At 43.0% G+C, this 26,431-nt stretch overlaps 1 protein-coding gene across 3 annotated transcripts in view; it reads left to right on the forward strand.

The window, feature by feature from the left end:
- Positions 1-26,431, forward strand: part of ATP10B (ATPase phospholipid transporting 10B (putative)) — a 517,664-nt gene that overhangs the window by 157,591 nt on the left and 333,642 nt on the right. For 2 of the 3 annotated variants that reach the window (XM_077266119.1, XM_077266120.1), the window contains exon 2: positions 19,652-19,715. The exons of the other annotated variant lie outside the window; for it this stretch is intronic. The gene's annotated coding sequence lies outside the window, so the exon portion shown is untranslated. The remainder of the gene's footprint in view (positions 1-19,651; positions 19,716-26,431) is intronic. 3 annotated transcript variants of the gene reach the window in all.

Consider the following 26,431-nt stretch of genomic DNA (forward strand, 5'->3'; position numbering starts at 1 on the left):
CAAGCGTACAAACCAAGCAACAGTCACACAATAAACTCCTCCAGCTCTCCAGACACGAGCTCCTCACTCTCCAGGTCTATCTAGCAAGTGCTAACTCAGACAAGGATCTGACCAGAAGGCCTAGCTTTTATAGGAGAGAGGAGTGGCTAACCGAGCACAGCTGAATGCAGGAATTACCACATTGCCGATTGTCCCCTGTCCTGCTGATTGTCCCCTGTCCTGCTGAAAGGAAACAAACACATTTAATACACCGGAGAAGTGTTTCTTCTCAGCGGCGAAGCAGGAGCCATCAGACGCTGCGGTCTTCTGGTACTGCTCTGTCGCGGTAACTCCTTGACATCAGCTCTGCAGAAGTCTAAGGTCCTGTCAGGCAGCATCGGGGCCAGGAAGGCCACGAGAGAGAAGGGCATTGAGAGTCACTCAACAGCACAGTATAAGTGGGACTGTGGTCGACAGGGCAAAAAGAACTAAGCAGTACGGACAGGTCAATCGCAATGTGGCGGCTTGCTAAGTGGATGGATGTACACGGGACCAGGGTGAACTGGTTTAGAGGAATCCCTGCTAAAGTAAGACTGGGCACAGAGGACACTGGAGGACCGATGGGCACGGTCCATTCCGGAAGTGAGCTTAGTAAAGATGAAGGAAAGGCAGAGAAAGAGAAGAAGCTGTGTTAAGCGAAGCCAGATATAAATGCTGACAAGGTCAGAGAAGAGACAGGGACAGCAAGGAAATTGTTTAATGCAAAGCCTGCTGTAAATGCAGAAGAGAACCATTATGTGCCCGTCTTTAGTAAAGTTTATTGTTCAAGCGTTCAATGGGACAGTGACTCTGTTTATTCTACTTCGACTGAGGAGAATGTGCAGTGCATTACAGGAAGCCCCAGAAGTAAAGGAGCAGCAGGTTTGTTGACTGAGAGTCGTGGAGTGTATGTGAGGGAGGTCAGGGTGTGCAAGAGACTTTTACCTCAGCCACGGCTACCACCCTGTCTGACCCCTACACCATGACCGTATAACTTGTCGATAATGAGCACTTCAACAGCAATAAACAATCTACTGTATACAGGAGAAAATACAGAACACTAGATATTAAGATACAAATATGCAAGGATGTGTTTTTACAATAAAAGACTAATTTTTAATTCTCTGCTGTCCTGTCTGTATACTCTTTTGCTTCCTTTCCTGCCCAGGAGCTGTGGTATGATCAGACCATGTCCATGTATGGTCAGACACAGACATTACACAGTACACAGCAGGGGCACGTTTATAAGATTATCTCAGCATAGGAACATTTTTTAACACATCAAATTGTGGAAAATATTATTATTGCAAGATCTATTGAGTAAAATGTACTTAGTTCATTGCAAAACCCCTTTAATGAGCTACAAGTATTTAAAATAAAAAATAGGATTATATAATACAACTTGTCCAGAAAAAGTCAAGCCCCGGTTCTAGCTCTCAGGAGGTGGAAGGGAAATGTGAAAAAAAAGTGGCTGCATCATGAAGTTAGAATAGGTGTGATATATTGGGCTCTGAATTTTCTTTACGTGGGTAAGGCATGATATATTGGGCTCTGAATTTTCTTTACGTGGGTAAGGCCTGATATTTTGGGCTCTGAATTTACTTTTCGTGGGTAAGGCATGACACATTGGGCTTTGAGTTTGATTTATATGATGAGGCCTAATATATTGGGCTCTGAATTTGCTTTATGTGGGTAAGGCATGATATATTGGTCTCTGAATTTTCTTTACATGGGTAAGATGTGATATATTGGGCTCTAAATTTACGTTATGTGGTAAGGCATGATATATTGGTCTCTGCATTTTCTTTACATGGGTAAGGTGTGATATACAGTGGGGCAAAAAAGTATTTAGTCAGTCAGCAATAGTGCAAGTTCCACCACTTAAAAAGATGAGAGGCGTCTGTAATTTACATCATAGGTAGACCTCAACTATGGGAGACAAACTGAGAAAAAAAAATCCAGAAAATCACATTGTCTGTTTTTTTTTATCATTTTATTTGCATATTATGGTGGAAAGTAAGTATTTGGTCAGAAACAAAATTTCATCTCAATACTTTGTAATACATCCTTTGTTGGCAATGACAGAGGTCAAACGTTTTCGGTAAGTCTTCACAAGGTTGCCACACACTGTTGTTGGTATGTTGGCCCATTCCTCCATGCAGATCTCCTCTAGAGCAGTGATGTTTTTGGCTTTTCGCTTGGCAACACGGACTTTCAACTCCCTCCAAAGGTTTTCTATAGGGTTGAGATCTGGAGACTGGCTAGGCCACTCCAGGACCTTGAAATGCTTCTTACGAAGCCACTCCTTCGTTGCCCTGGCGGTGTGCTTTGGATCATTGTCATGTTGAAAGACCCAGCCACGTTTCATCTTCAATGCCCTTGCTGATGGAAGGAGGTTTGCACTCAAAATCTCACGATACATGGCCCCATTCATTCTTTCATGTACCCGGATCAGTCGTCCTGGCCCCTTTGCAGAGAAACAGCCCCAAAGCATGATGTTTCCACCACCATGCTTTACAGTAGGTATGGTGTTTGATGGATGCAACTCAGTATTCTTTTTCCTCCAAACACGACAAGTTGTGTTTCTACCAAACAGTTCCTGTTTGGTTTCATCAGACCATAGGACATTCTCCCAAAACTCCTCTGGATCATCCAAATGCTCTCTAGCAAACTTCAGACGGGCCCGGACATGTACTGGCTTAAGCAGTGGGACACGTCTGGCACTGCAGGATCTGAGTCCATGGTGGCGTAGTGTGTTACTTATGGTAGGCCTTGTTACATTGGTCCCAGCTCTCTGCAGTTCATTCACTAGGTCCCCCCGCGTGGTTCTGGGATTTTTGCTCACCGTTCTTGTGATCATTCTGACCCCACGGGGTGGGATTTTGCGTGGAGCCCCAGATCGAGGGAGATTATCAGTGGTCTTGAATGTCTTCCATTTTCTAATTATTGCTCCCACTGTTGATTTCTTCACTCCAAGCTGGTTGGCTATTGCAGATTCAGTCTTCCCAGCCTGGTGCAGGGCTACAATTTTGTTTCTGGTGTCCTTTGACAGCTCTTTGGTCTTCACCATAGTGGAGTTTGGAGTCAGACTGTTTGAGGGTGTGCACAGGTGTCTTTTTATACTGATAACAAGTTTAAACAGGTGCCATTACTACAGGTAATGAGTGAAGGAAAGAGGAGACTCTTAAAGAAGAAGTTACAGGTCTGTGAGAGCCAGAAATCTTGATTGTTTGTTTCTGACCAAATACTTATTTTCCACCATAATATGCAAATAAAATGATAAAAAAACAGACAATGTGATTTTCTGGATTTTTTTTTCTCAGTTTGTCTCCCATAGTTGAGGTCTACCTATGATGTAAATTACAGACGCCTCTCATCTTTTTAAGTGGTGGAACTTGCACTATTGCTGACTGACTAAATACTTTTTTGCCCCACTGTATTGGGCTCTCAATTTGCTTTACATGGGTAAGGCGTGATATATTGGGCTCTAAATTTACATTAAGTGGTAAGGCGTGATATATTGGGCTCTGAATTTTCTTTACATGGGTAGGCCGTGATATACTGGGCTCTAAATTTAAGTGGGTAAAGCGTGATATATTGGGCTCTGAATTTACGTTATGTGGTAAGGCATGATATATTGGTCTCTGAATTTGCTTTACGTGGGTAAGGCATGATATATTGGGCTCTGAATTTACTTTTGTGCTGTGAGTGAGACACGTGTACTGCGGTTCATGTTTCTTCTAATCGTCTATATAAGCAACAAGTGATTGTTAGAGCTGAATGCAAGCACCATGAAGACTATACACTTACATACATGTTCGTGTAACGGTCATAAAACAGGTTCCTAATGAACACTTGAGGTGCTGAGTAATAAATGGTAACAGGCAATCAATACTTTTTTCGCTGTAAAAATTGACTTGTATAGATCTATGAGAATTAGACCAGTATTTTTATGATTAGTAGCCGAAACAATCTAATATGACTTTTCTAATGAAAATGGTCTGCTAATGTTCTTGCTATATGGCAGTTCCATAGAATTACCTTGCAATGTGCCATCCATGATTGAAACAGAAACTGCTCACTAGCATCAGGCTAAAATACCGTACTTCGAAGTGCCAATTTTGCCTGCTTTCATTTTCCTTAGTATTCCAGTCTGACCTCTGTTATGCTGTCAAAAATTGGAAGAGTAACCCTGGTGAGCCCACTGAAAAAAATATACTCAATGGCTGCTTTATGATTGGAGCTTCCCTGTACAGAAAAAGTGACCCCGGAGGGCAGGATAAAATCATGTGCAATTTTCTGTGGAACAGTTTGTGTAAATCCTTGTTAAAATGGGGAAAATCGAGCGATCAATTTTTTTGTGGGTCGTCTTGTGCAACAGTGTTGAAAATATACAGAGAATTGTGTGATTTGAGTAAAAACATCCAGCGAAACAGTGTCCAGTGGACATAACTTGTCAATTTAATGGAATCAGAAGCGGATGTCAAGAATTGCTTTGACGGGCTGGTGCGTAGACATTAGTGTTGAGCATTCCGATACCGCAAGTATCGGGTATCGGCCGATACTTGCGGGTATCGGAATTCCGATACCGAGATCCGATACTTTTGTGGTATCGGGTATCGGTATCGAAACAACATTAATGTGTAAAAGAAAGAATTAAAATAAAAAATATTGCTATACTCGCCTCTCCGACGCAGCCTGCACCTTACCGAGGGAACCGGCAGCGTTCTTTGCTTAAAATGTGCGCTTTTCCTTCCTTCCGTGACGTCACGGCTTCTGATTGGTCGCGTGCCGCCCATGTGGCCGCGACGCAACCAATCACAGCAAGCCGTGACGTAATTTTAGGTCCTTCAGTATTTTAAAATTACGTTCCGGCGTTGTGATTGGTCGCGTCGCGGTCACATGGGCGACGCGACCAATCACAAGCCGTGACGTCACGGGAGGCAGGAGACGCGCGCATTTTAAAATGGCGTGGCGGCGTTTCGGATACAATCCTTTCTCAAGCAATGAATATACTACAAGTGCAGACATATATAGGTGCTCCATTCATCAATTTGATATATCAATTATTCACAAATTTTAAAAAAAGTATACATTATATACAAAGTATATAATTAGTGCTTAGTGCATATACATGTGATTTTTTTATAAAACATCATTATAACAATAATACATATTACGGTAAATATTGTGCACAATATAAGTGAAAATACATAAATAATTAAATGGTTCCAGGTGTCGCATCCTAATGGGAACCGCACTCACATGTTCCAAATATCGCTGCACGCCATGTCCTCAGCGTCCATATGATTCCACTGGGCATGTCTGTGATGTCAGAAGTCTTCCCATAATTCCATGCGCCTGCACATGCGCACTGGCACCTGTGATGCTCAAATCGCCATTTTGGAAATGGTCAAATATGCTATCTATTCCCATAACTTTAAAATCAACAGATGCAATCATACAGTTTATAAATCCGGAATATATATACAGCATTGGTTACATAATAAGGTTAGCAGTGTCACAAATGCATAACCAATAAAAATGTTCATTTTTAAGTATTATATGTGGACAAATACTTAGCATAAACCATACCATAATAGGCAGTGCGTGAGTCCCAGAGATGCCACTAAGTGGGGGAAAAATCCCAACAATTAAGGGGGATATCCCACTCCTTAATGGGGAAATGGAAAGGAGCGGAATGTAATCCCCACCCTCCGCTTCCCACAATGGCAGCATGGATCCAACTGCCCTATAAATTATATATCATTATTCCACATTAAAATATTCATTTTAGTGATTAAGTATGTAAAAAAATCCGTAACCAGCATCCATAAAGGGAATATCACCCCAACATATGCAAATGTTAGGTATAAATAGCAAAGAGACGACAGAGTTCAGCTTCAGTCTCCATATTATTCCTTTATACATGTATGGCACATATCTCTTAATTAGAAAAAATCACCACATTTCCCTTTCATCCTATCCCTTAGGAATATGTACTTTATTTGTATATCCAATCACAGGCATGCTCAATGAAAAAAAATAATAAATTCAAAAAAATAAAAAAAGAACACGCGAGTGCGATGAACCCGAGGATGAAAACCCTAGACCAGAAAAATATAAAAGATAGATAAAACAGTATGTTAATATCAAAATAATAAATATCAATAGTCAAGATGAGGCTATAACTTAATATATACCACTAAATGACCTGACCCACCTTGAAATCCACATTGAGACCAAACAGTCTCAAGGTGTTTAATCTCATTATCCATTCGAGTTAATTTCTTTTTAATTTCTGTATACGATCTCCTCCCCTCCTCAGACCTGGTACTACACAGAAACAATTGCGTTTCCGTATTATTGATGAAGTTTTTCCGTGAAATGTTTCGAAACTGTTAAATCCATCCTCTTCTTCCTTATGGTATGTCGGTGTTGATTAATCCTGGTTTTCAAATCACACGTAGTTTCACCGACATACCACAAGGAAGAAGGGCACTGCAGAAGATATATAACATAATCGGAGTCACATGTCAAGTAATGTTGGATATTAAATTCTTCATTTGTTACAGGATGTAAAAATGTGGAACCTTTAATCATAAGGCAACAATTGACGAATGACAGACAGGGGAAACATCCCCTTCTGTCCCTCCCAGTCAGTGTCTTCTGATAAGATTTCTTGAATGATCCAATATCAGATTTCATCAAATCAGAATGTACAGTGCGATTCCTCTTATAAGAAAAGATTGGAGGTTTTTTAAACTCTTCAACATGTGGCAAGCACCTATTTAACATGCCCCAATGTTCATGGACTATTTTTTGCAATTGTTCGACTATCCTCGCAATATGTTGTGACAAAGGGAAAATTATTACGGTACATTTTTTAGTAGTAGTTTTGTTTTGAAATAAATCAACCCTAGTTACTTCATCCACCTTACGTTTTTGGCGCTTCAGCAAATTTTTTGGGTAATCTCTGTTTGAAATTTTCAAACAGAGATTACCCAAAAACTTTTCACATCACTTTTTTTTTCTGGAAGGCTGCTGTGCTGTCTCCCCTTTTTTTTTTCTACTATTGCAAGGAGCCTTCTGAGATTGGTGGCTGGGGATGTGTGCACTTTAAGGTACTGTGTTTGTTGCTGCTCCAATTGTTTATATATATATATATATATATATATATATATATATATATATATATATATATATATATATATATATATATATATATATATATATATATATATATATATATATATATATATATACAGTCCAGACCAAAAGCTTGGACACACCTTCTCATTTAAAGATTTTTTTGTATTTTCATGACTATGAAAATTGTACATTCACACTGAAGGCATCAAAACTATGAATTAACACATGTGGAATTATATACTTAACTTCAGTTGTTCCACACTTTTTTGTTATGTCTTATATTCTAGGTTCTTCAAGGTAGCCACCTTTTGCTTTGATGACTGCTTTGCACACTCTTGGCATTCTCTTGTTGAGCTTCAAGAGGTAGTCACCGGAAATGGTTTTCACTTCACAGGTGTGCCCTGTCAGGTTTAATAAGTGGGATTTCTTGCCTTATAAATGGGGTTGGGACCATCAGTTGTGTTGTGCAGAAGTCTGGTGGATACACAGCTGATAGTCCTACTGAATAGACTGTTAGAATTTGTAGTATGGCAAGAAAAAAGCAGCTAATTAAAGAAAAACGAGTGGCCATCATTACTTTAAGAAATGAAGGTCAGTAGTCAGAAAAATTGGGAAAACTTTGAAAGTGTCCCCAAGTGCAGTGGCAAAAACCATCAAGCGCTACAAAGAAACTGGCTCACATGAGGACCGCCCCAGGAAAGGAAGACCAAGAGTCACCTCTGCTTCTGAGGTTAAGTTTATCCCAGTCACCAGCCTCAGAAATCGCAGGTTAACAGCAGCTCAGATTAGAGACCAGGTAAATGCCACACTTAGTTCTAGCAGCAGACACATCTCTACAACAACTGTTAAGAGGAGACTTTGTGCAGCAGGCCTTCATGGTAAAATAGCTGCTAGGAAACCACTGCTAAGGACAGGCAACAAGCAGAAGAGACTTGTTTTGGCTAAAGAACACAAGGAATGGACATTAGACCAGTGGAATCTGTGCTTTGGTCTGATTAGTCCAAATTTGAGATCTTTGGATCCAACCACCGTGTTTTTGTGCGATGCAGAAAAGGTGAACGGATGGACTCTACATGCCTGGTTCCCACCATGAAGCATTGAGGAGGAGGTGTGATGGTGTGGGGGTGCTTTGCTGGTGACACTGTTGGGGATTTTTTCAAAACTAGCTGAAGAGCCCGGCGTTGCCTGGGCATAGTAAATATCTGTGGTTAGTTATAGCACCTCACTTCTCTTATTTTCCCATCACGCCTCACATTTTCCCCCTCACATCTCTCATTTTCTCCCTGACACCTCTCATTTTCCCCTCACTCCTCTTATTTTCCCCCTCACTCCTCTCATTCCCCCCTAACACTTGTCATTTCGACCTCACATCTGTCATTTTCCGATCACTCCACTATTTTTCCTCATTCCTCTCATTTTGCACTCATACCTTTTCATATTCACCTCACGCCCCTCATTTTCACCTCACACCTCTCATTTTCCCCTCTGTATATACATGTTTCTCATCTCCCTTATATATAGTATACACCTGTATGTCATCTCCTGTATATAGTATATACCTGTATGTCATCTCCCCTGTAAATAGCATATACCTGCGTATGTCATCTACTCCTGTATATAGTATATACCTGTATGTCATCTCTTCTGTATATACTATATACCTGTATGTCATCTCCTCCTATATATAGTATGAACCTGTATGTCGTCATCTCCTGCATATAGTACATACCTGCTGTATGTCATCTCCTCCTCTATATACCTATGTGTCATCTCCTCTTTTACATAGTATATACCTGTATGTCATCTCCCCTGTATATAGTATGTACCTGTATGTCATCTCCTCCTGTAAATAGTATGTACCTGTATGTCATCTCCTCCTGTAAATAGTATATACCTGTGTGTCATCTCCTCCTGTATATAGTATATACCTGTCATCTCCTCCTGTATATAGTATGTACCTGTACGTCATCTCCCCTGTATATAGTATATATCTGTGTGTCATCTCCCCTGTATATAGTATGTACCTGTATGTCATCTCCTGTATATAGTATATACCTGTGTGTCATCTCCCCTGTATATAGTGTACACCTGTGTCATCTCCCCTGTATATAGTATATACCTGTGTCACCTCCCCTGTATATAGTATATGTGTGTCATCTCCTCCTGTATATACTATATACCTGTATGTCATCTCCTCCTGTATATAATATATACGTGTGTCATCTCCCCTGTATATAGTATATATGTGTGTCACCTCCCCTGTATATAGTATGTGTGTCATCTCCCCCTGTATATACTATATACCTGTATGTCATCTCCTCCTGTATATAGTATATACGTGTGTCATCTCCCCTGTATATAGTATATATGTGTGTGTCATCTCCTCCTGTATAAAGTATATATATGAGTGTCATCTCCTCCTGTATTAGACCTCGTTCACACGTTATTTGCTCAGTATTTTTACCTCAGTATTTGTAAGCTAAATTGGCAGCCTGATAAATCCCCAGCCAACAGGAAGCCCTCTCCCCTGGCAGTATATATTATCTCACACATACACATAATAGACAGGTCATGTGACTGACAGCTGTCGTATTTAGGGTTGAGCGACTTTTACTTTTTTGGGGTCGAGTCGGGTTTTCCGAAACCCGACTTTGTCAAAAGTCAAGTCGAGTGAAGTCGGCCGATTATCGCGAAAAGTCGGGGGTCGACCGAAACATGAAACCTAATGCAAGTCAATGGGGAAGCATAGTCGGCAGTGAGTGGAGGCCAGGAAAACACCTACAGTGCCCATTTTAATGGCAAAAACATCCATTCTTGTTACTCAAGCTTGTCAATCTTCATTTACTTTATAATAATAGATAGGCATTGGAAATTGGGGGTCATTTGGCTAAAGTTGTGGGGGGTAGGGCTGGTTCAAGTTTTTAGTGGGCCCAGGAAACGTGGACTACGTCACGGCGGTGGAGCAGTGAGAGGTAAGTATGTCAAGCTTGCAAGTGCTGTGATCCTGAGCAAGCAGGGGGGGCCCACTCGTTGGCATTGGCACTGGCACAGGGCCCCTCAAAGTACAGCGGTGTGTTTGCACGGCGGGGGCGCCTCCCACCGGCAGCAACACTTTTGAGTACTCTGAGGGGCCCTGTGCCAGTGACGTCGCCAACGAGTATGCCCCCTCACCTGATGAAGGAACCTGCACTTTCATCTGCACCTTCCTCTTTGTCCCTGTGTAAGGTGGTATAGCATGCGGGAAGGGAAACCTTACTTTCAGCAGGGTCAGATTCTGGCTGTGTAGAGTGCAAGGGGAATGTAGTGGTCTGGGTCAATGTACCAGCAGACTCATCTAGCAGTGGCTGGGCAATGGGCAGGATGAGGAGGAAACACAGATATAGGGCCAAAGAATAAAGTAGGCTAAATGCAGTTCAAAATTGGTAACAGGACTAAACAGGCGGCATTGCTTTGTTCAGTGGAGTAGCAAACCCAGGAGCAGCAGACACCGTTTTAAGGGCCCAACCACACTAGTAGGCCAAATGCAGTTTAATATCTGCTACTATAGGCCGAAAGCCTAAAGACTGAAGCTCAGCTTTATACAGTGGAGGACAACACCAGGGAGCGGCACACACCATTAGTAGGGCCCAACCAAAGTTGAAGGCCAAATGCAGTTTAATATCTGCTACTATAGGCCAAAAGCCTAAAGACTGAAGCTCAGCTTTATACAGTGGAGGACAACACCAGGGAGCGGCACACACCGTTAGTAGGGCCCAACCAAAGTTGAAGGCCAAATGCAGTTTAATATCTGCTACTATAGGCCGAAAGCCTAAAGACTGAAGCTCAGCTTTATACAGTGGAGGACAACACCAGGGAGCGGCACACACCGTTAGTAGGGCCCAACCAAAGTTGAAGGCCAAATGCAGTTTAATATCTGCTACTGTAGGCCGAAAGCCTAAAGACTGAAGCTCAGTTTTGTACAGTGGAGGACAACACCAGGGAGCGGCACACACCGTTAGTAGGGCCCAACCAAAGTTGAAGGCCAAATGCAGTTTAATATCTGCTACTATAGGCCTAAAGACTGAAGCTCAGCTTTATACAGTGGAGGACAGCACCAGGGAGCGGCACACACCGTTAGTAGGGCCCAACCAAAGTTGAAGGCCAAGTGCAGTTTAATATCTGCTACTATAGGCCGAAAGCCTAAAGACTGAATCTCATATTTATACAGTGGAGGACAACACCAGGGAGCGGCACACACAGTTAGTAGGGCCCAACCAAAGTTGAAGGCCAAATGCAGTTTAATATCTGCTACTATAGGCCGAAAGCCTAAAGACTGTAGCTCAGCTTTATACAGTGGAGGACAACACCAGGGAGCGGCACACACCGTTAGTAGGGCCCAACCAAAGTTGAAGGCGAAATGCAGTTTAATATCTGCTACTATAGGCCGAAAGCCTAAAGACTGAAGCTCATCTTTATACAGTGGAGGACAACACCAGGGAGCGGCACACACCGTTAGTAGGGCCCAACCAAAGTTGAAGGCCAAATGCAGTTTAATATCTGCTACTATAGGCCGAATTTAGAACGAAAATCACAACAAATATAACAAAATATCCAGACTGAGAGGGGCCAAAGCCCTGCTCTCTCCGTGAGTACATAAATGAAACCACAATAGTCATAGGTGTACTACTCCTAGAATATATCAAAAACTAGAGAACATGGAGTACAAAAATACCAGCGAATTTGAAAAGGTAAAAACCATAATTTTATTATTACATTTAAAACATACAAAAATGACCCAATCAAAGTGAATAATACAGAAAAGAGGAAAAATACTAGGAATCTACTAGCACAGCAGGCTAAATGGACCAGTAATGCAATATATGTAAGGGCAGGTGCAGCAAAGCCAAATGTGGGGGGAGGAGAAATAAATAGGTAAAACATCCAGGCTCTGCGCATAAACCTCTATGGATGCTACCAACAGTATAAAATCCCCAAACCCCCTATACCTATCGATAGGAAGCCGTCACTCACCCATGAATACAAGTGTCCTAGGTCCTCCTGCTGTGGCCCCTTAAGCATTTGGCTTTGCTGCACCTGCCCTTACATATATTGCATTACTGGTCCATTTAGCCTGCTGTGCTAGTAGGTTCCTAGTATTTTTCCTCTTTTCTGTATTATTCACTTTGATTGGGTCATTTTTGTATGTTTTAAATGTAATAATAAAATTATTGTTTTTACCTTTTCAAATTCGCTGGTGTTTTTGTACTCCATGTTCCCTAGTTTACTATAGGCCGAAAGCCTAAAGACTGAAGCTCAGCTTTATACAGTGGAGGACAACACCAGGGAGCGGCACACACCGTTAGTAGGGCCCAACCAAAGTTGAAGGCCAAATGCAGTTTAATATCTGCTACTATAGGCCTAAAGACTGAAGCTCAGCTTTATACAGTGGAGGACAGCACCAGGGAGCGGCACACACCGTTACTAGGCCCCAACCAAAGTAGTAGGCCAACTGCAGTGTGACATTAAAAAATACTTAATGAGAGCCTGAAGGTTGAAGTTCAGCTTTTTCAGTGGAGGACAGCGTGATTGAGTGGCGCCGCAGACAGACAAAGGTAGTATGTATTAACTTAAAAAGTTGGCTCTATGCATTTTTAAATTAGTTTCAGGGGTACACAGGCAGCATTGGTGTGGTCAGTGGAGGACAATTGGAAGGAGGGACCGCAGACAGACTTCCTAGGCCCAAAATATTAAAATAGGCTCTATGCAGCTTAAATTTGGCTACAGGGGTACACAGGCAGCATTGGTGTGGTCAGTGGAGGACAATTGGAAGGAGGGACCGCAGACAGACTTCCTAGGCCCAAGATATTAAAATAGGCTCTATGCAGCTTAAATTTGGCTACAGGAATACACAGGCAGCATTGGTGTGGTCAGTGGAGGACAATTGGAAGGAGGGACCGCAGACAGACTTCCTAGGCCTAAAATAATAAAATAGGCTCTATGCAGCTTCCATTAGGTGGCAGGGGTACACAGGCAGCATTGGTGTGGTCAGTGGAGTACAAATGGAAGGAGTGTCTGACACAGTAAGTACTCCGAGTCCCAAAACCTAAATTGATGGTAATGTATCCCAAACAAAAACAAAACCAAAAAAAAAAAAAAGGGTGTCATACTTAGGTACAGGGGTGTGCTCCTATGCTGACTTTCAGACATTGTAATTTGGCGCAAAGTATTTACTGGTGTAAATGTAGGACAGGGCCCCTGACTATTTTAACTAGCATCATACATGTCAACAAATTGTTATTGTCTGTGCCAGGCATGGAAGGATTTCAGCGCATAGACTAAACGGTGGAGCAGCGACAGATAATTTTGCAAGTGGTAGAGCACTGTTTGACCTTGGGGGGGGGACACTCTCTCCTGGCCGGCGGTACAAGCCCAGGGCTCCTCATGTTACAACGGTGTGTCTGACGTTGGGTGCGGGCCACCACCGCCAGAGACACTTCATTGTACTATGAGGGACCCAGTGCCAGTGCCGTCGACCAAAAGTGGGCACACCCACCTCTTCAGACAAACGGCACTCTGACGGGTGTTTGCGACAAGTGGCGAGACCACGGCCCCGTGGGGGGAGTTAGGCCATTTAGGGAGGTGTAAACATGTCGTATGCTGGACAAACAGCAGCTGCAAATTAAGAGATTGGAACAGTCAGTAACACCAGTCCCAAAGCAAGACCTTTTTACAGGAAAGCTAGGTGTCAGCCGGGAAAGGTGGGGCAAAATAATTTGAAATCCATGAGTGGTTCATTTTAATGAAGGTTAGATCATCAACATTTTGGGTAGCCAGACGAGTCCTTTTTTCGGTCAGTATTGAACCAGGAGCACTGAATACTCTTTCTGATAGCACACTAGCAGCTGGGCAAGCAAGCTCCTGCAATACATATTCAGCCAATTCAGGCCAGGTGTCTATTTTGGATGCCCAGTAATCAAAGGGGAATGACGGTTGAGGGAGAACATCGGTAATGGATGAAAAATAGTTAGTAACCATACTGGACAAATGTTGTCTCCTGTCACTTTGAATGGATGCTGCTGTACCTGTCATGTCTGCGGTCATTGCGAAATCACTCCACAACCTGGTCAGAAAACCGCTCTGTCCTACGCCACTTCTGATCTGTGCACCTCTAACACCTCTGCCCTGTTGCCCCCTGCAGCTCGTGTGAGAACCATCACCGGTGCTGTGTGCTGGGAATGCCTGAATCAAACGGTCTACAAGAGTAGCTTGTTTGGTTGCCAATATCTGTTCGAGGTTCTCATGTGGCATGATATTTTGCAATTTGCCTTTATAGCGAGGATCAAGCAGGCAGGCCAACCAGTAATCGTCATCTGTCATCATTTTTATAATGCGTGGGTCCCTTTTGAGGATACGCAAGGCATAATCCGCCATGTGGGCCAATGTTCCAGTCAAGTCAGTGCATATACTGGGTTGATGAGCACTTTCTGGCAAATCAACGTCACTTGTCTCCCTCAAAAACCCTGAACCCGGCCTTGCACTGCCAGCAGTTTCTATTGCCCCCTGAGAAGCTTCCTCATCCAAAAAATAGTCATCCCCATCATCCTCCTCGTCCTCCTCCTCTTCGCCCGCCACCTCGTCCTGTAGACTTCCCTGAGCAGACAATGGCTGACTGTCATCAAGGCTTCCCTCCTCCTCGGCTGCAGACGCCTGTTCCTTTATGTGCGTCAAACTTTGCATCAGCAGACGCATTAGGGGGATGCTCATGCTTATTACGGCGTTGTCTGCACTAACCAGCCGTGTGCATTCCTCAAAACACTGAAGGACTTGACACAGGTCTTGGAGCTTCGACCACTGCACAGCTGAAAACTCCATGTCTGCCATCCAACTGCCTGCTCGTGTATGTGTATCCTCCCACAAATACATAACAGCACGCCTCTGTTCGCACAGTCTATGAAGCATGTGCAGTGTGGAGTTCCACCTTGTTGCAACGTCGATGATTAGGTGATGCTGGGGAAGGTTCAAAGACCGCTGATGGTTCTGCATACGGCTCCTCTACTTCAGAGCTACTGCACCCTGTTCCCCCAATGGCTGCCAATCGGGGTCAACAACTGGGTCATCTATGACCTCCTCTTCTATGTTCTGTGCACCTTCCTCTGGGTCACCGTGTAAGCCGGTGCTATAGCGTTCGTGACGGGGCTCCATAGTCTCATCGGGGTCAGATTCTGGATCAGTACACTGTGAGGGCAATGTTCTGATCTGAGTCAAAGGAACAGCATAATAATGTGGCTGTGCATCTGTGCACTCCATGTCCGATTCATCTTGTAATGGGCATGGCCTGTTAACAATTTCCCTTTCTAACCGAGGCATGGTATGTGTAAAGAGCTCCATGGAGTAACCAGTTGTGTCGCCTGATGCATCCTTCACTGTTGTTCTGGGTGAAGGACACAAGGAAGTGACTTGTTCCTGATTGGGAGCATCCACTGACGACGCACTGCTCTGATTTGGCACTTTCCGAGGAGGAGGCGAAAGAGCTAGAGGCAGAGTCAGCAATGAAAGCCAATACTTGTTCCTGCTGCTCCGGCTTCAAAAGCGGTTTTCCTACTCCCAGAAAGACTTAGGGGCTATACTGCTTTTCCCACGACCACCTGATGCTCCACGACCACCACCACTACCATCATTACCAGCTGCCAATGACCGCCCACGGCCACGACCTCTTCCACCAGACTTCCTCATTCTTGGAAAAATGTTACCAAACTAACAACCGTTATGTGGTCCTGTAACACCAGGTACAAGGTGTGTGTGAACTTGTTGGGAATGTAAATCTCCCTTTTTTTATGTGTGGGAGAATGCAGTGAAAAATGAGGCCCACTGTATTACACTAGACAGTTTGATTGGCAGAAAGAGGCTGGCAGATATGGCACTAACAGGAGTGACGCAGATAAAAACACTGGCAATAGAAATGTCCCTCTTTGTGTGTGGGAGAATGCAGTGAAAAATCAGGCCCACTATATTACAGTAGACAGTTTGATTGGCAGAAAGAGGCTGGCAGATATGGCAGTAACAGGAGTGACGCAGATGCACACACTGGCAATAGAAATGTCCCTCTTTTTTTTGATATGGGAGACAAGGGATTGAATCAGGCCCACTATATCATGGTATAGTTCCTGTGGCACAAAATGACTGACAGATACCACAGACAGCACTCGCACAGATGCACAGGTTTGGCAAGATTATTCTCCCTTTATTTTAATTTTTTTTGGAGATATGTGAGACAAGTGATTTAATCTGGCCCACTGTTACACAGTAGGTTTTATGTGGCAGAAAAACAAAGACAGATGCCACACACAGGACTGGCACTAATGCAGATTTGCCAATCTTAATCTCCCACTTTTATTTTTTTTCTGGGAGAATTGTGAATAAATCTGGGCCACTGTATTAGAGTATATTTTCTGTGGCAAAAAGTGGCTTGAAGAGATATTAAAAAAAAAAAAAAAAGGGACTGTACTACAATAACTATCTCCCTACAGTTATCTCAGAAAAGTATGTCAGGCAGCAATAAAAAGGACTGCTGCACACAAAAGTCAAAAGTGTGGACAAACAAACAAGATAGCTGTGCAGAAAGGAAGGAGCAGCAGGATTTGTGCTTTGAAAAAAGCATTTGGTTTGCACAGCGGCGTACACACAGCAACGCAGCTATCAGGGGAGCCTTATAACCTACAGAGCTGTTGCACAGAAATCGAGCCTCCACTGTCCCAAAAAGAAAAGGTGGTGTTGGACAGTGGAAATCGCTACAGCACAAGCGGTTTGGGGCTTAATTTGCCTAACGCTATCTCTGCTTCTGACGAAGCGGCAGCAACCTCTCCCTATGCTCAGATCAGCAGCAGTAACATGGCGTTAGGCGGGAACGCCCCTTTATAGCCCCTGTGATGCCGCAGAAAGCAAGCCAATCACTGCCATGCCCTTCTCTAAGATGGTGGGGACCAGGACCTATGTCATCACGCTGCCCACACTCTGCGTGCACCTTCATTGGCTGAGAAATGGCGCTTTAAGCGTCATAGGAAGCGCGACTTTGGCGCGAAGATCGTGCACCGCATGGCCGATCCCACGCTGGGATCGGGTCGGGTTTCATGAAAACCCGACTTTGCCAAAAGTCGGCGACTTATGAAAATGACCGATCCGTTTTGCTCAACCCTAGTCGTATTTCCTATATGGTACATTTGTTGCTCTTGTAGTTTGTCTGCTTATTAATCACATTTTTATTTTTGAAGGATAATACCAGACTTGTGTGTGTTTTTAGGGCGAGTTTCATGTGTCACGTTGTGTGTGTTGAGTTGCATGTGGCTACATGCATGTAGCGACTTGTGAGATGAGTTTTGCGTGGCGACATGCGTGTAGCAACTTTTTGTGTGTCGAGTTGCATGTGACAGGTTAGTGTAGCAAGTTGTGTGCAGCAAGTTTTGCGCATGGCGAGTTTTGCGCGTGGCAAGTTTTGTGTGGTGCGTTTTGAGTATGTGCAAGTTTTGTGTGAGGCAACTTTTGCATGTGTTGCAACTTTTGTGCATGTGGCAATTTTTCCGCGTGTGCAAGTTCCGCGTGTGGCGAGTTTTCCATGAGGTGAGTTTTGCATGTGTGGCGAGTTTTGCGTGAGCCTAGTTTTGCGCGTGGCGAGTTTTGAGCGGCGACTTTTGTGTTTTGACTTTTATATGGCGAGGTTGGAGTATGTGTGGTGAAATGTGTGCTGAGGGTGATATATGTGTTCAAGCACATGGTAGTGTGTGGCGCATTTTGTGTGTGTGTTCATATCCCCGTGTGTGGTGAGTATCCCATGTCGGGGCCCCACCTTAACAACTGTACGGTATATACTCTTTGGCGCCATCGCTCTTACTCTTTAAGTCCCCCTTGTTCACATCTGGCAGCTGTCAATTTGCCTCCCAACACTTTTCCTTTCACTTTTTCCCCATTATGTAGATAGGGGCAAAATTGTTTGGTGAATTGGAATGCGCGGTGTTAAAATTTCGCCTCACAATATAACCTATGATGCTCTCAGGGTCCAGACGTGTGACTGTGCAAAATTTTGTGGCTGTAGCTGCGACGGTGCAGATGCCAATCCCGGACATACACACACACATACACACATACACACATACACACACACACATTCAGCTTTATATATTAGATACACCTGTAAGTCATCTCCCCTGTATATAGTATATACCTGTATGTCATCTCCCCTGTATATAGTATATACCTGTATGTCCTCTCCCCTGTATATACTATATACCTGTATGTCATCTCCTCCTGTATATAGTATATACGTGTATGTCATCTCCCCTGTATATAGTATACACCTGTATGTCATCTCCTGTATATAATATATAGCTGTATATCATCTCCCCTGTATATAGTATATACCTGTATGCCATCTCCTGGCTCTCAATTTGCCTCCAACACTTTTCCTTTCACTTTTCCCCCATTATGTAGATAGGGGCAAAATTGTTTGGTGAATTGGAACACGCGGGGTTAAAATTTTTCCTCACAACATAGCCTATGACGCTCTCGGGGTCCAGATGTGTGACTGTGCAAAATTTTGTGGCTGTAGCTGCGACGGTGCAGATACCAATCCCGGACATACACACACACATTCAGCTTTATATATTAGATTGAAGGCATACTGAACCATCATGGCTACCACAGCATCTTGCAGCGGCATGCTATTGCATCCGGTTTGCATTTAGTTGGACCATCATTTATTTTTCAACAGGACAATGACCCCAAACACACCTCCAGGCTGTGTAAGGGCTATTTGACCAAGAAGGAGAGTGATGGGGTGCTACGCCAGATGACCTGGCCTCCACAGTCACCAGACCTGAACCCAATCGAGATGGTTTGGGGTGAGCTAGACCGCAGAGTGAAGGCAAAAGAGACAACAAGTGCTAAGCATCTCTGGGAACTCCTTCAAGATTGTTGTAACACCATTCCCAGTGACTACCTCTTGAAGCTCATCAAGAGAATGCCATGAGTGTGCAAAGCAGTCATTAAAGCAAAAGCAAAAGGTAGCTACTTTGAAGAACCTAGAATATAAGACATAATTTCAGTTGTTTCACCCTTTTTTGTTAAGTATATAATTCCACATGTGTTAATTCATAGTTTTGATGCCTTCAGTGCGAATGTACAATTTTGCTGCCAAGATTGCAGCTGATCACTGGCAGTAATGCAAACTTGTGATTGACCCTTCTACACAGGCATATAATTGTTAGCGCGTCATTATTAAGGAGACTCATTCCCGTCATTGGTTTCTACAATATGAAAAACAAGTCTTTGTTGATTACATGGGAAGTCATGAGGCCTCCAATGATAGTTTCTAGGTCCAGGTACAGTATGCAAACAGAAGATGTCCTGTCAATAATATACATGTACGAGGACTTTGCGAATGGTTATTCACGTACAGTTTCCATATTGGAGGAGGAAAATGTATATAGAATAATTTTCTTTTTTCTTTCAGGATTTTTCAGCAAGAAACATCTGGGAGAAGTAGAAGTCACGTGACGTCTTGTGGGTGGCATAAGGTTTGTTACCCTCATATTTTGTTTGTCTTAAAATATCTTAATCATAGCTAATAAAAATCCAGTCTAGATAGTGATCCATCAAATCGCTCCATCCCACCTCTAGAAAGTTCAGTGCTAACTGGAATTTCTGGTAGAGTACTAAAAGAATATCTCCCATCAAAGCTTTAATCCTCTTAATATATTGTAGTCATCATATTATACAGCACTGTGTACTTACAATTGCTCATTTTATACTTCTACTCAGCTAATTCTTCCCTTTTCCATTAGGTCTATGACATCACGTGATTAAAAACTAACTAGCTGAATCCTTCTAAGTAGAATCAGGAGATCAATTGTCCCTGCATGAGTCATGAGTCACTGCAAAAGTCCCTGGTGTGAGTACAGGAAGCAGCTGGGTCAGGAGTTGAAGAGGGGAATGATAAATGCAGGGGCAAGAGACTTCCTGTTTCTACATAGAGCAGAGAAAATAGAAGAATTAGCTGGGTAGAAAGGCAAAATATGCAAAATGAAATAAACACTTGAAATAGATCACTCTGTTTGTAATGACTCTATATAATATATGTGTTTCACTTTTTATATTGAAGAACTGAAATAAATTAACTTTTTGATGATATTCTAATTTTGTGAGAAGCACCTGTATGTGGTTTATACTCTCTACATTTCTCTTTACATCAGAAATGCATAAAATGTGCATTTTTTCGCTTACTCCAAATATTGGTGAAAAGAATGTCAGGCATAAGATGATGTAAGGAAAAGACTGCTTCCTAACCTGCCCAGTGAGTTGTGCCAAATGTATTATTCCACACACAATCTACTATATAATTGTCTAAGGGTCACTTCCGTCTTTCTGTCTGTCTGTAACGGAAATGCCAAGTCACTGATTGGTCGTGGCAAAACAGCCATGACCAATTAGCGACGGGCACAATCCAGCGGCAAAATGGTCGCTCCTTCCTCCCCTCAGTGAGTGCCCCCCCCCCAGTCAGCCCTCACACAGGGTTAATGGCAGCATTAACGGACCGCGTTATGCCGTGGTGTAACGCACTCCGTTAACGCAGTTTATTAACACTGTGTGAACAACTTTTTACTATTGATGCTGCGTATGCAGCATCAATCGTAAAAAGATCTAATGTGACAAATAATAATAATTTAAAAAAAAAGGTTATTCTCACCTTCCGATGTCGCATGCTGTCCTCGGCAGTGCAAGCGGCAGGTTCCGGTGCCAAGGATGCTATGCGAGAAGGACCTGCCATGACGTCACGGTCATGTGACCGTGACGTCATCACAGGTCCTGTGCTCATACCGACCCTGGGACTGGAAGCTGCAGCGTGCACCGCACACAGGCGCCAGGACTTCAAGGGGCCTTCGAAAGGTGAGTATATGTTTTATTTTTTATTTTAAGTCTTTTTTAACCACGCATATAGTGCCCACATTGCTATATACTACGTGGGCTGTGTTACATACTGCGTGGGCTCTGTTATAAACTGCATCTCTGTGCTATATACTATGTAGCTGGGCAATATACAACGTGACTGTGCAATATACAACTTGACTGTCCAATATACTACGTTCTCTGTGTTATATACTACGTAGCTGTGCAATATACTATGTGGCTGTGTCGGTTCTGTTATATACTACGTCGACTGTGCAATATACTACCTGGCTCTGTTATATACTGCGTGGCTGTGCAATATACTACGTGGCTGTGCAATATACTACGTAGCTATGCAATATATTACGTGCCTCTACAATATACTACGTGGCTATGTTATGATACTACGTGGCTCTGCTATACACTACGTCTCTGACCAATATACTACATAGCTGTGCAATTCACTATGCAGCTGTGCAATACACTACCTGACTGTGTTATATACTACGTGGCTGTGCAATATACTACGTGGCTCTACAATATACTACGTGGCTATGTTATATACTACGTGGCTCTGCTATATACTACGTCGCTGACCAATATACTACATCGCTGACCAATATACTACATAGCTGTGCAATTCACTATGTAGCTGTGCAATACACTACGTGACTGTGTTATAAACTACGTGGCTGTGTAATATACTACGTGGCTCTACAATATACTACTTGGCTATGTTATATACTACGTGGCTCTGCTATATACTATGTGGCTGACCGATATACTACGAGCCTGTGCAATACACTACGTGGCTATGTTATATACTGTACTAGGTAGCTCTGCTATATACTACGTACGCTGTGTTGCATACTACGTAGCTCTGTTATATACTACGTAGCTATGTTATATACTACTTCGGTTGTGTTATATACTACGTCACTGTGCAATATAGTACATAACCTGTGCTATATACTACCTACATATTCTAGAATACCCGATACGTTAGAATCGGGCCACGATCTAGTTATTAATAAATGTAACTGCATTTTTATCATTTTAAAGTCTCCAAAATTATGATTTTTCTAACACTAATGATATTACTCTCCATAAAGTTTTATAAAAATGCTCACCATGTATCCTCCAGAAAGTTCCATCCTTGAACATTTCATATCGTTTATGTCCCTCGTTACAATCTCTTGTGGAATGGCGACTTTTTAATCTTTTATTCCGACTTTAACGTCGTGCAATATGTTGGAAGGAGAAAAACTGAAGCAGCACTTAAGCAGCGGGAGAGTATTTCTATTTTATTATAATTCTGCTAAGTGATGTACACAGCCGCCTCTTCTGGGAAAGGCAGATGCCTGCTGGGTAGCAATTTTACATGGGCTTCCAGTTCATGCATGTTAACGTGCCTTCTGTGCTGATAACATATTGGCTTTCATGAGCATGCACCGGCTAATTCACAGCAAAGTGCACAGCCCAACTTCTCCTCGGGACAATTTACGGAAGAGGACGGGCATGGAGCTGGCCTGGTTTTTATGCATGATTTAAGAATAAACTGTACTTGCTGCTTTGATACCAGCAAATAATTCTTTAAGTTGCCCTTAAATGTATTCACATTCTAAGGTGCCGTGTAAATGACTCCTGAGCTTTCCCCTCCTAAAAACTAATCATTGCTGTGGAACACATCTTATAAGTAACACATTGTAGTAACTTTTTGATTTCCTCTTATATGATCATGTGGATGGATAGAGAATGCGTAAAAGAAAGGCAGCACTCCATATGTCCAGTGCCACAGATGGAGGAGTCTTCATTGATTTCATGAGATGTTTCAGCCTTGCTCTGTGAGGCTTTTTTCAAGCATAGTGACCATGTCCTCATGGACGTGATTACATACAAATTGTGCAGACAGTCCATATATATTGATTTCAATTTTTTAAATGATTATACCAAATATGACCTACTCTGGGGCTATCATTTCCACTATGAGTTTTTGATTAGTTTTTTTGTGCTGCGCATTTTTTAAAAATTCAAGTAACCTATGTTACTTAATGGTTGGAGAAAATCTGCGACATCAAAAAAACACCAAAAGCTCATTGTGGGAACGTAGCATAAGGCTATGTTCACATGTTGTGTTTCTGTGGCTTTTTTTTGCAGGCACAACCTGCTCTCTTGGCAGTAAAAAAGCTGCTTTTGCTGCATTTTTCAGGATCTCAAAATTCAGCTTTGCTTCCACGACAGAAGTGTGAACAATGCAAGGTTTTAGGTTACCATTGCAAGATATATGTAAAACCATTTTGTAAAAAAAAATAAGGGCAGTCTTATAAAATTATTTAGTGGAAAAAGATTTTGATGTATAAAAAAAATGGTGACCATTCTGAACCAAAAAGTTCAATTGAGTTCAGGAAAAAATACACCATTACAAATGTAACAGCAAGTTGGTCAGGAATAGTTTACTTTAGACACTGGCAGAGCATTAAGTTTGTAGGACACTGTTTACTTTTACACATTGGTCAGCCTTGAGTTGGTCAGGCATTTTTCAATCTCACACATTGATCGGTCAATGTCTACTTTACATATATCACTAATTTAATTAAAGTGTACTAATCCTAACTACCATTCAGCCAGGGCTGTGGAGTCCGAGTCGTGGAGTCCAAGCCCATTTTGGTGGAGTCGGAGTCAGTATAAAATGGACCGACTTCTAAAATATATAATAAATTGGGTACAGTAGTTCAATGCAGTTTGTGGGGAATATTTTTTTTCATAAGAATTTGGGAAAGTTATGAAATGTCCTATAAATGTCTGTCCTCTTCCTGATCTAAGGCCTAGACTTTTAGCTGAAATGAATCTGTGCTGCAGTTTATGTTCATGATAAGTAGTGAAGCTCCTCCTCTACAGATAAGGCGAAAAATAACAAACACACAGGGAAGTAAAGCTTACATTCATCTCAGAAGTTCTGGAGTGAACAGAAAAGCAGGATTAAGGAAGGTAAGTACTTCTTAAAGCATATCTAGACTTTCAGTAAACTATGCATAAATTACTAGTCCAGTATATGTTGTCTCTGTATGCTTGATCAGGGGCGGACACAAGCAGCAATGGGCCCCTGTGCAGGAAATACGTCGAGGCCCCCCTCATGCACGACAGTGTGTATAAAATGCCTATAATAACATGCGTATACACAGCAGAAGATACACACACACACACACACACACACACACACACACACACACACACTAGCCCTATATTCATAGCAGCACACACACACACACACACACACACACACACTAGCCCTAAATACATAGCAGCACACACACACACACACACTAGCCCTATATACATAGCAGCACACACACACACTAGCCCTATATTCATAGCAGCACACACACACACACACACACACACACACTAGCCCTATGTACATAGAAGCACACACACTAGCCCTATATACATAGCAGCACACACACACACTAGCCCTATATTCATAGCAGCACACACACACACTAGCCCTATATTCATAGCAGCACACACACACACACACACACTAGCCCTATGTACATAGAAGCACACACACTAGCCCTATATACATAGCAGCACACACACACACACACACACACTAGCCCTATATACATAGCAGCACACACACACACACACACACTAGCCCTATATACATAGCAGCACACACACACACTAGACCTATATTCATAGCAGCACACACACACACACTAGCCCTATATACATAGCAGCACACACACACACACTAGCCCTATATTCATAGCAGCACAGACACACACACTAGCCCTATATTCATAGCAGCACACACACACACTAGCCCTATATTCATAGCAGCACACACACACACTAGCCCTATATACATAGCAGCACACACACACACACACTAGCCCTATATTCATAGCAGCACAGACACACACACTAGCCCTATATTCATAGCAGCACACACACACAACTAGCCCTATATTCATAGCAGCACACACACACACACACTAGCCCTATATACATAGCAGCACACACACACACACACACACACTAGCCCTATATACATAGCAGCACACACACACTAGCCCTATATACATAGCAGCACACACACACACACACACTAGCCTATATACATAGCAGCACACACACACACACACTAGCCCTATATACATAGCAGCACACACACACACACACACTAGGCCTATATACACACACAGCAGTATACACACACAATAGCCCTATACACACACACTAGCCCTATATACACACACAGCAGTACACACACACTAGCCCTATATACACACACACTAGCCCTATATACACACACAGCAGTACACACACTAGCCCTACATACACACACTAGCCCTATATACACGCACACAGCAGTATACACACACACTAGCCCTATATACACGCACACAGCAGTATACACACAGCAGTATACACACACTAGCCCTATATACACACACTAGCCCTATATACACACACTAGCCCTATATACATGCACACAGCAGTATACACACACACTAGCCCTATATACACACAGCAGTACACACATACACACACTAGCCCTATATACACACAGAGCAGTATACACACACAGCAGTACATACACACACACTAGACAGACCAACATACATCACATGGAATGTGTACCTACAGAAAGTGCAGTTGCAGGGAGGGAGCTGGTCCGTCCCAGAAGAACACAGGAAATGAGCAGGGGAGACATGGAGCCTGTCCACTGCTCTCAGCCTTACATACTCCCGGCGGGCCGGCCCTTCACCTACCTAGAATAGTGATTCCCCCTCCTCCTATTTTCATGTGTATCACAGTCCTGCCGATCATTGGGGCTCTGGGAAGAGTGCGCACGTGCACAGCAGCAGTCACAAGCAGAGCCACAGCTTCAGTGACTCGAGGGACCCTCACTCCTCTCTTCCTGCATCTGCCGTCACCGCGAAGCACCAGTGACAGCCGGACAGCAGCGTAATGTATGCTAACAGGTGAGGTCAGGAAGGGGGCCCCTTTTGACCGTCATATCACATGTGCGCAGCAGAGCGGGCCCCCTGCTTCTCCTGTTAGCAATAATACTGCCGCCGGCTGTCATTTACCTCATTGCTTTGTATCTCCGCCGGGGCCCCCTCCCACTCTGGGCCCCGGTGCAGTTGCACCGGTTGAACCGGCGGTATGTCCGCCCCTGTGCTTGATGATTTAGTTTGTTTTTCCTCTCAGCTCACGTTTGGAGAAATTAGATGCTCTGAGGACTTATATACATTATACATAGAATATAAGGGGAAAAACTGCTTTCTAACATCTCAAATTTGGAAATACAGTAACAGGATCGATGAGGACATAT

The sequence above is a fragment of the Ranitomeya variabilis genome, chromosome 5 (assembly GCF_051348905.1).
Source record: "Ranitomeya variabilis isolate aRanVar5 chromosome 5, aRanVar5.hap1, whole genome shotgun sequence".
NCBI lineage: Eukaryota > Metazoa > Chordata > Amphibia > Anura > Dendrobatidae > Ranitomeya > Ranitomeya variabilis.